The sequence below is a fragment of the Engraulis encrasicolus genome, chromosome 14, assembly GCF_034702125.1.
Source record: "Engraulis encrasicolus isolate BLACKSEA-1 chromosome 14, IST_EnEncr_1.0, whole genome shotgun sequence".
Classification (NCBI taxonomy): domain Eukaryota; kingdom Metazoa; phylum Chordata; class Actinopteri; order Clupeiformes; family Engraulidae; genus Engraulis; species Engraulis encrasicolus.
In genome coordinates this window covers 13502497-13513699 of record NC_085870.1, presented here as the reverse complement: position 1 = coordinate 13513699, position 11203 = coordinate 13502497, and the positions used below count along the sequence as shown (strand labels likewise).

The 11203-nt window shown below is 46.5% G+C and overlaps 1 protein-coding gene across 1 annotated transcript in view; it reads right to left on the bottom strand.

The window, feature by feature from the left end:
* Positions 1 to 7345, bottom strand: part of prkcdb (protein kinase C, delta b) — a 39633-nt gene extending 32288 nt beyond the window's left edge. The window contains exon 1 of the mRNA XM_063214959.1: positions 7229 to 7345. The gene's annotated coding sequence lies outside the window, so the exon portion shown is untranslated. The remainder of the gene's footprint in view (positions 1 to 7228) is intronic.
* Positions 7346 to 11203: the final 3858 nt, after the last annotated feature.

The following is an 11203-nucleotide window of genomic DNA, read 5'->3' as shown; positions in this document are numbered from 1 at the left end:
GTCCGGGAGACAGACAGACAGGCAGGGGTAGAGACAGAGAGGCAGACAGTCAGGCAGGCAGACAGGGAGAGAGGCAGGCAGACAGGCAGGCAGACAGGGAGAGAGGCAGACAGGGGTAGAGACAGAGAGGCAGGCATTCATGCAGGCAGACAGACAAGGAGAGGCAGACAGGCAGGCAGGCGATGAGTTGAAACAGGGAGGCCAGGAGAAAGGCAGGCAGACAGACAGGGAGAGAGGCAGGCAGGCAGGCAGGCAGGCAGGCGATGAGTTGAAACAGGGAGGCCAGGAGAAAGGCAGGCAGACAGACAGGGAGAGAGGCAGGCATGCAGGCAGGCAATGAGTTGAAACAGGGAGGCCAGTCAAGGCGGGCAGGTAGGTAGGGAGGCTAGTGAGCAGCCTCCAATTAGCTACAGCGCCGGTCGGGTCCGGGCCGCGATATTTACATCCAAGTGCTACAAGCCACAGACACCTCTCCTGTTGCCTCACGCGACACACTGGCGAACGCCTGCCTGTGACTGAAGGGTCTGCGCACCATTACTCATCGAAGGTCAGGCACTGCACGCACGCAGCATAAAGGAAGAAATGGGACTGAGAAAGAAACAGAGGGATGGGCAGATACTACAGGAGGGAGAGAAGGGGGAAGGCTAGAGGTAAAGGCACAGAGAGAGAAAGAAACAGACACTGGCAAAACAACAAAAGAGACAAGAGGATAGTCTGAGAGAGAGAGAGAGAGAGCGAGAGAGAGACAGACAGAGACAGAGACAGAGAGAGGCGCAGAAAAAGACTGAAGGAGGCGTGAGAAAGTGAGAGGTGCAAACGCCTTAAGGAAATGTTTAGAAGGAACAGTTAGCCTCTGTCATTCAATTACAGTAAGGTGAGTGCTCTGGTGTTGGTAAACCAGGGCACCTGAGAAGCCTGGTGGTGGCATTGTTGTTGTTGTGCGTCTTTGGGTAAGAGGTCATCTTGGCCAAGGAAATCAAGACGCGGTAGGAAAAATGTGCAGTGTTCGTAAGTGGTTACCCAAAGTCTCGCAAGCATACACTCACACACACAAACGTGCACACACACACAAACACATACACACACCACAAAGGCGTGTTAATTAAACAGTAATAGCCCTGGCTGTGGGGAGGGAGTCTCGGAGGCCGTGGCGGTGGTCGGTTTTAATGAGACTCTAAGGGGACTATGCTGCTGCACCACACGCTCCCCACCTCAACACACCACACCACACCAGGCCGGCACCCCCGCCCAACCCTACCACATCGCTGACTGCTACCATTCTTCACCACCGACTGAGGTTCATACTGCATATACCTGTATACTCTCATCTCACCTTTTAATAACCAGCAAGCCGATAGACCACATTTTGCACCACGCTCACACACACACACACACACACACACACACACACACACACACTTTGAAGTGAGGGAGGGCTACAGTCAAAACTCTGTCCACACATGATGTCACACAGGCACTGTACTATACACAAACTGACCAGCAGTTCACACCAAGTCCCATCCCTCCACAACCACCACTGCCTGGTTGGCCTCCTTCAACACGTTTTCCAGAAATGAACTGATGACAAGTCAGCATCAGGATAATAAGGAGAGAGAGAGAGAGGGATAGAAAACATGGTGGAGGTGACGCAGACAAAAAAAGACAGAATGGATAGAATGAGAGAGGAGTGTGTGAAAGCAAGGCAGTGTGTGTGAGTGTGTGAGTGTGTGAGTGTGTGTAGTTTGGTGGGGAGTTGGAGGGGGGGGCACAGAAAGAGCAGACAGCACAGTTTTCAAGGTCAGGGGAGAGTGGTTTCCATGTGACATCTCGGCCTTATCGATCTGCCTGCTGCAGCTTACCCAGGGCACAGAGCTGGGGCCCACATCTCTCCTCTCCTCTCCTCTCCTCTCCTCTCCTCTCCTCTCCTCTCCTTTCCTCTGCTCTCCTCTCCTCTCCTCTCCTCTCCTCTCCTCTCCTCTCCTCTCCTCTCCTCTCCTCTCTTTCAGTCAGCACTTCTCATTCTTGCTGTCCTCAGTCTCTCTCTGTCATCTCTCTGTCTCACTCCACCTCACATACGTATTTGAATCTTGACATAGGGAAATTACTACTACAAACAATGATGAAGACATGTTGTATTATTCGCTCAGCCGAATTGATCACAAAATAAATCGATTAATCGTTTACATCCCTAGCGTGCATGCACACAAGGACACGCACAATTTTATTTGGATCAAGATGTTGAGAAATTGTTGCAAAGCCCAACACTGATGGGTGTACGCTACGTATTTTTAGTTAAGCATGCTCGATGGCAAAATTACACAAACACACCCACATGATTAGGCAGCACGCCGCACGCCACACACACACAAACAAACAAAGCAGCATGGAAATATTCATTCCTTTCTGAAAGGTATCTCCCCATTGTTAGGATGGGCAAGGCCTATAATCAGGGCCGCTGACAGGTTGGGCAGGGCCCGGTACATCTAAGTCATCTAAAACCCTCCCACCCACCCAATACATGCAATGTCATGGGGACCCATGTTTGGGGCCCGGCCGATACAACTGACCTCCATGTCCCTGCTTGTCAGCATCCCTGCCTGCAGCCTATGCAGCACATAGGCTACTTTTTATCTCAAAATACGTTTTATGTAAACTTATTCTTCTTAATGTGTTTTTTGTACATTTCTTTTCCTTTTTGTCTATGTCTTTGTCTGTGTCTGTAACTATATGTATGCTGCCATTTTGACCAGGACTACCTGGCAGAAGAGACTGTAGTCTCAATGGGACAATCCTGGCTAAATAAAGGATAAATGAAAAATGAAAAATGCTCTGCTAGCCGCATGCAGCCTGTCTGGCCGACTGTCAGTGAGCACTAGTAAGCTCTACAATACAGCGACAAACCTCACAGACCGGCTACTCTGCTTTGGGCCGGCCCCACATGCCCAGAAGAGGAATGCCACATGCGACATGAAAAGAAAGGAAGAATGAAGGAAAGAACCGAATGACGGAAAGAAGAAAATGCAACCAGGAATGTGCTTTGTGTCTCTGCTGTGTACGTCTCTCAATGACTCACCAAGTTTTCCCATGCGTTTCTGTGTGTGTGTGTGTGTGTGTGTGTGTGTGTGTGTGTGTGTGTGTGTGTACGTGTGCGCGAGCGCATGTGTGTGTCACAAGCTGCCCGTGTTTGCGCCTGCTGGCATGCATCCCTGAAGGTGAGCCCTGAGGAAGGTCAGTAGACCGAAAGCTTGGCCTATTATTAAAAAGAACACAAAGGGGATTTAAGTGTGCAGACATTTTTCTTTAAATTTTACACAGTTTTTGTTTATGTTTGGCACCTTTTAATCGAGAGTGCGGTGTGATGCGGTTTAACACATGCATCCCTGAAGGTGAACCTGAGGGTGTCCTTGTAGGCTGGGCCTGGTGCTGCATTAAAACTGGTGTCCATTTCCACCTCACTCACAGTTCACAAAGGGCCTCATCAACGCAACACAAGCTGCCCAAGGGTCACACTCACGCTCAGACACGCACGCTCACATACACACACACACACACACACACACACACACACACACACACACACACACACACACACACACACACACACACACACACACACACACACACACACACACACACACACGCTCACACACACACACACGCACACACACACACGCACACGCGCACACGCACACACGCACACACGCACACGCGCACACACACACGTCCTTGTAAGAGAACTTGGCAGAATGGGTTTCTGTATGTGAATACATGAATGTTTGAAGATGTATGTATATGCGAGTACTACACACAAACATAAATAAACATGAACCTCAGTGTGTGTGCCTGTGCTCGTGTTTACTGAACACAAATGTGCTCAATGCACAACAACAATGTCAGAGCACATCTGGATAAGCATATGGAGCATATGCATATATGAAACATTCATCTAAGTGTGTGTGTGTGTGTGTGGGTGGGTGGGTCGTCATTCTGCACCTCCCCATTTTAAACTGAGAAATGTGTGTGTGTGTGTGTGTGTGTGTGTGTGTGTGTGTGTGTGTGTGTGTGTGTGTGTGTGTGTGTGTGTGTGTGTGTGTGTGTGTGTGTGTGTGTGTGTGTGTGTATTTAACCTAGGAGCTTAGCGCCTGCTGAAACACCCTGTCCACAGCTCCTGGCGTCCATGTGTCACACTGCTGTACTTAACAACTGTGGAAAAGGGCACAGAGACGAGAGACAGACAGCTCCTGTGTATGTGTGTGTGTGTGTGTGTGTGTGTGTGTGTGTGTGTGTGTGTGTGTGTGTGTGTGTGTGTGTTTTCCCTCACCACCACCATCTCAGTCCCTTGCCGCGAGGGAGATATGTGAATAATTGAAGAGTTAAACTTGTTGCGGGGTGAGGACATTTACCTGTGTGGTGTCCTGAGGGGAAACCAGTGCACTTTAACATGCCCAGCGTGAATGCCTAAAGAGCCAACGCTGTCACAGAGCCACTGACGAAGGATGCGGAGAGAGAGAGAGCGAGAGAGAGAGAGAAAGAGAGAGAGAGAAAGAGAGACAGAGAGACAGAGAGACAGAGGAGTGGACACGGACGAATGAAACTTAATTAATCATTGCCAACAGTGCTGATATACTGAATAATCCATACCATAGACAGCAGGAAATACGGAAGAATGTTTCAACGCAGATGTTTTATCTGCAATGTGTCTTAGGTGTGCAATGACTTGGTGAAGAGTGACAGGCTGTGGTAAGAAGACAGGTAGAGTAAGGAGGCGGAGAAGACAAACACCTCGCTATACTATACCAATGCTACAGTCAGAAGAACCAGTGAGGACACATTCACATGGTTTACTTGTGTCACATGGGGACAAAGAGAATGACAGTCAAAGGACAGACAAAGTCAGGCCAGAGTGAAAGAGTGTGAGGGGTGTGTGAGAGAGAGAAAGAAAAGACAGGGCCAGACGAGAGGGGAGATGTAGGGCCATCTTAAATACCCAGAGAAAGAAAAGTGTGTGCGAGACAGAAAGGGAGATGATGTACACATGAAACTCAAAGGATGCCATGCGATTGGTTTGCACAGGTAACTTTTCAGGCATTTTTCTAATCACTTCCATGCAGAGAACTGCAAGGAGATTGGCCATCAGAGTAAGAGATTGACATGTGACATGTTCGGTCACCATCCATTCCTACATGTAGAACTGAAGCAGTCTGAGTGAGTGAGGATGTGGAGAGCGTATTGGTCTGTTTCAACACCAACTACAGCTTGCAAATGCTAAAGCGATGTTATGCAACTGTACAACATCCTCAAAGAACATACACTAATATGCATGCATGTACAACACACATGATTACATGTTGTCTGTCTGTCTGTCGCACACACACACACACACACACACACACACACACACACACACACACACACACACACACACACACACACACACACACACACACACACACACACACACACACACACACACACACACTTCTCTTGTTGTTCGTGCACCGGCGGGAGCATAATGTGGCTTGTTGATATGACAAGATTTCACACTTGTCTGCTTCTCTTAGCTGCCAATGCCTTGAGCAGTGAGATCCGACAAATATTAGTTGAGGAGGTATTTACACAAGTGTGCATCATGTCACAGCGTAAGTCATCTGCTACTGTGATATAAGACGGATGCGCTGAAAAGACATATGTCAGTCTATGTTGGGATGGGCAAAACTGTCACAACAAAAAATATGTCTTTGACCCTAAACTTTACAGAACAGGTCAGAGTGCAACACAAACGTCAACATAAGATTAAATATAGGCATGATGTGAAAGAGCAACACTAGAGCAGTTTAAATTGTGTACAGTTCCACAATAGCCTATCTCACACAATCACAGAGAGAGAGAGAGAGAGAGAGAGAGAGAGAGAGAGAGAGAGAGACAGAGAGAGAGAGAGAGAGAGAGAGAGAGAGAGAGAGAGAGAGAGAGAGAGAGAGAGAGAGAGAGAGAGAGAGAGACGTCCTTGAGCAACAATGCTATGTTGAAATGGATTTCACGAGGGCTGGTGGTGCATAGCAATAAGTGGCATGTTGTGATTGCCACATGAAAATAAATGACTTTGAAATAATAAAAAGTAGGCCTCAGCTTTCCCCTCAAAACATGATTTGTGACAGGTGGAATAAGAAGAATAAACTCAAAGCATGTCGACCAACAACAACTCACAATTCCTTTCCTAAACACTGTGATGTCTTACTGAGATAGGCTGCAGAGGAAGAGGTTGGGATAATGCCCAAGCATGAGTCACGTTGTACTTTTTGACGGAAGATTTTTTTTAATGCTTTTTTACTTGGTTTCACATCAATGGATAGGCCTATCTTGTTTAGGCTACTAAAGAATAAAATGCGATATTAAATATCCATATTTATCTCAAAACTAAATATAGCTGTGGAGAATTTGGTAGAGTAAGCGTTACATATTAGCCTACGAATGGCAACTGCTCTGGAAAGAAAAACTTTGTTGCCTTAAATCATGTGACAAAATTGGAGCACCTTCTGTATCCGTCCAAAGGAAAACCCGCGGAAGCGCAGTCGAGGTTCTCGTACTCAGGTTTACGCTAGCGTCCTTACACCATGGCTCATTTTCACTACATGCCACCAAGACATAATCGCTTGTAAGACGACTACAGTGCACCAACAGTAGTTCCCACACTGCGCCAATGAGAGAACTATGGAGTAACTTGAATTGTTCCACAAAACACGGCTTACGTAACTCCACAAAGACTGAATTCCATGCTTAGAAAATGATAAGACCGAAAACACTCTCGTGCGCTCTGGAGTTCAAGGCCAACGTTCATCTTTACAGTCAATATATTCTTAACTCCCAACCTTGAAAAAACAATATGCTAAACTGCACAAGACGCGTAATGCTTTGCCGACAGAAATTATAAGAATGCAAAAGTCGAGAGGAGTGCTAAGCGAAGGCATTTGAGGAACCTGCAGTAGGGTACAGTAGTAGTAGCCTACTTAGTTCAGAATAGACTCTCTACAATCTCACGAAGTTCCAACAACTCACAGACAAAACGTTGAGATGACAATAAAAGGACTTCGTCCCCTCTTCTTGAGAGCGATTCTCGGTTGGCGACTCTCAATGCCAGTGCTGCTGAGTCCTCGAAGAAGTTTATCTTCTCTCACTAAAACGGGTCCAAGATTAAGAAACATTCATAAAAGTACTTAATGTATTAACTCACCTCCTTTCACACCAATGGCTCGAGATGTGTGTGTGTATATCTCTCTCCTGCTTTCCAGTGCTTGGTTACGTCTGTTGTACTCGGGAATGTGTGCAGCGTATTTGAGGAAGTAGTGAACTCAACGCTCTACCAGAATTGTCAGTGCAGTAGGCTGCTGACGTCGGCCAGGTAGGCTGTACAGAGAGAGAGAGAGAGAGAGAGAGAGAGAGAGAGAGAGAGAGAGAGAGAGAGAGAGAGAATTGACAGTAAAGGGCTTGTTCTACCTTCTTTTTAAAAAGAAAGCTATCAGCTTTATAACAGGCTAGACTGGCTTGCTGGCTTGAAGTTTGTGTGTGTGTGTGTGTGTGTGTGTGTGTGTGTGTGCGTGTGTGTGTGTGTGTGTGTGTGTGTGTGTGTGTGTGTGCGTGCGTGCGTGCGTGCGTGCGCGCGTGCATTTTCTGTCCACGGTTATTCACACGTTTTCTATCCATGGTTATTCACACATAGAACAAAATAACACACACACACACACACACACACACACACACACACACACACACACACACACACACACACACACACACACACACACACACACACACACACACACACACACACACACACACACACACACACACACACACACACACACACCAACATACATTATTACAGCCCTTTATCACTTAACCGAAACCAACGCTGAAGGGGGGGAATCCTGTTGTGGTGACCTAATAGCAGTCCCACCTTCCTGAGCCTTGTGGAGTGTGTAGAGGAGAGAGAGAGGCATGGTTCGGCAGTCTCCCAGAACCCAGGGGCGGATCTAGCCATTTTGGGGGCCCTAGGCGAAATATAAACATGGGGTCATCAAAAGTCAATCATTTTGGTGGTATTTACACATTTGTCTCATATATAGGCCTACCTTTGATTACTTTACACAAGTGACAAATTAAGCGTACTTTTTTAGTGTGTTGTGTAACAGTTGGGGCCCCTCTGGAGGGCAGACTTGGTCGGGGCCTCAGGCAATTGCCTAGGTTTGCCTAATGCAATGTCCGCCTCTGCCAGGACCCCACCCACACACTGACGCAGCCCTCCAGTGGAGCCTGCCAGAGGCTACGAGCCCAGTCACATGCTTCTTACTCACACACGCTTGTCCCCACCTCTCTACTATAAGAACACGGGAAACAGCGTGAAAGTCCTCACTGCTAATTTTAGAAGCAGGTGAATGTTTCGAAAGCAATCGGCTGCCATCCAGTAGAGCGTTTGCCAATGGGATGGCATGGCGGACCTCATTACTCAAGTTTTTCCCAAGCTTTTTTTCCCCCTCCACACCCTCTTGGCTTGAAGTTACACCTCTTTCTTCAGCATGTGGGCGTCCCCCCCCCCCATCTTCCATTTACCAGTTCATCCTCCTCCTCCTCCACCTCCCCACACCACCCCTTTGTGTAGGCGTTGTGTTCCCCTCTGCTAAAGCATTTGAACTCTGTAGTAGTGGGTTAAAGTTTGGGGGAATATGTCGCTTCCTCTCTCACTTCTCTAATTAACTTCTCTTTTTCTGAGCAAAAGTTCTCCCCCCACTCCCCATCTCTTGCAATGCCTCCACTGGCTTTATCCATCCCCCCCATGCACTGACAAAAGCTTTTACTTATTCTTTATTCCTTCTATATTCCGTTCAAAGTGAAGTTTCGGCTATTACTTACCTGTTTCAAACTGTGTGTACAAAGTCTTGTAATCAATGTTTTGATAGAGCTGCCCGGTGAGTCATCTGTGGGGCCATAAATAGGCAATGACTATTACTATTGCATCAAGCGGAAAAGAAAACTGATGACCATACTCTCCATATCTCCATATGTCACGTTTTGCCAATGTCTTTGCCAATGCCAATGTACTTTTTGTAAAACACATGTTTTAACTGAAAAGGTCAAAGTGAACAAAAAGTGATGTTACAGGATAATAGTAGTTGGGCTCTCAGAGTCAAACAGTCAAATAGTTTTGTGTGCCCGTCCTGAACTGTGGGCAGTGGTAGTAGCCTGTATACCATGCATCCTTTGGAGAGAATGGTGGTGGTGTTTGAGACGTCTTCTTCTTCCGTAAAAGCTATTTGCACCAGTAGTTGGGCTCTCAGAGTCAAACTTTATGTTTGTGCGTCTGTGGGCAGTGCAGTGGTGTAGTCTACGTAGAACGCTGGTATACGGAGTATACCCACTTCTAAATTTCAGGGATTTCAGTATACCCACTTAAAATTGATTGATCCATTGTTTTGAATAGCACAAATATATACAGTATACCCACTTAAAAAATGCTCAAATATACAGTATACCCACCATAAAAAGTAGACTACACCACTGTGGGCAGTGGTAGTCTGTACAATCACCATGCAGCCTTTGGGAGAGAAGAAGGGTGGTAGCCTGTACGATTAGCATGCAGCCTTCAGAGAAGGGCAATGGTGTTTGAGACGTCTTCGTGGGCATCGCCCACCCCCACCACCACTCCCAGCCGGGTCACAGCGTCCCTCTGGTGCCAGGGCAAACATCCCCGTGAGTAATGACAGGAACTGAGAGGGGGAGGAAAGAGCAACAACGGCCTAAAAAGGAGAAAAATTCATCTTGCAGCCGGCTTCCGACTGCCATGGGCAACACACTGCCTCCCTGTTTTTTCCCCCCCATCACTCCTCGCTCCTCGTCTGGGTCCCGCTCTCTCTCTCTCTCCGCCACCACAGGCTCTTTGTTCAGTCTGGCCTAAAGTGGGTCAGCTAAGGTGAGCTCCAGTCGCCTTGGCTCGTGAGTGAGTGATAACATTTACAATGCCACAATGTTTTAGTCACTTCACCACTTGTGCAACCCTGCCTCAAAGAATGGGCGCTGGGGGCAGCCACTGCCAATTAGCTGTTCCGAAGTGCCCCATTATATTATTCACTACAAATAGCTACTGTCACAGAGAGGCTTTCCTAAAATACTAGTTAATGACAGTTGAAGAGTTCCATATTAAAGCCCCGCTATATAGTTTTTTCCACCTTAAAAATAATATTACAAAACCATTCCAGAGTTTCATAAAAGGGTGAAAAATGCACTTTGAGTTTTCACGCTGACATTCAGAGACATGTATTGTATACCCCTAATTAGGTAACGGGTAGATCAATATGGCGCCTGAATGTGGAGGTTGCATCCTGCTCAAAGTAAAATGTAAAGCCAATATATACTTGACAATAACGGTGGTGGTGAATATTCATGAAAAAGGACAAGTCTGTGATAATTAACACCTAAAATGTTACACACTAAGCCTTTAACTTTAAAAAAAAGTTACACAGACTGCAGTGTTAATTTTCCCCAGCAGACTACTTACCCTTGGCTCATCAGCATCAAATGCAACATCAACCCAGTAACTGAACACACCCATGCATGCACACATGCACACATGCACACATGCACACTTGCTCTCTCTCTCTCTCTCTCTCTCTCTCTCTCTCTCTCTCTCTCTCTCTCTCTTCTTTTTTCTGCTCATCTCATATGTATTTTTCATTGATTACATTACATGACATTTCAAAAGGGATTGACGTTTGGAGCCAATGCATTTGTTTACAAATAGGGTTAACATTCAGCCTTTCCAACCATCACTGCTGATTCATTGTTCGTCAAGCATTTTTGTTTATGATCTTTCTCTCCACTGTGTTACCTAACTCTGACAGAGGAATTCCTAACATCAGTCTCTGGATCATTCTGTAAATGTTTACAACTGACGTAATCTTAAACAGCCATCCACCTCATCATGGAACACTGTCTAGCAGCCATAACAATTGTTAACTGTTATCTTAAAGACATATCACAGAGCACAAATGACTTTTGAGTGAATCACTTTCCGTCATACTTGTGTACAAACTTGGAACGTTGGAAAATATGTTAAAAGGCATTCTTCCAGTTTTAGTTGATGGTTTACCGCACTACCAATGTGAGGACAGCACAGCCTGTCAATATATACTAAGACAGCACATTTTTTATTGGA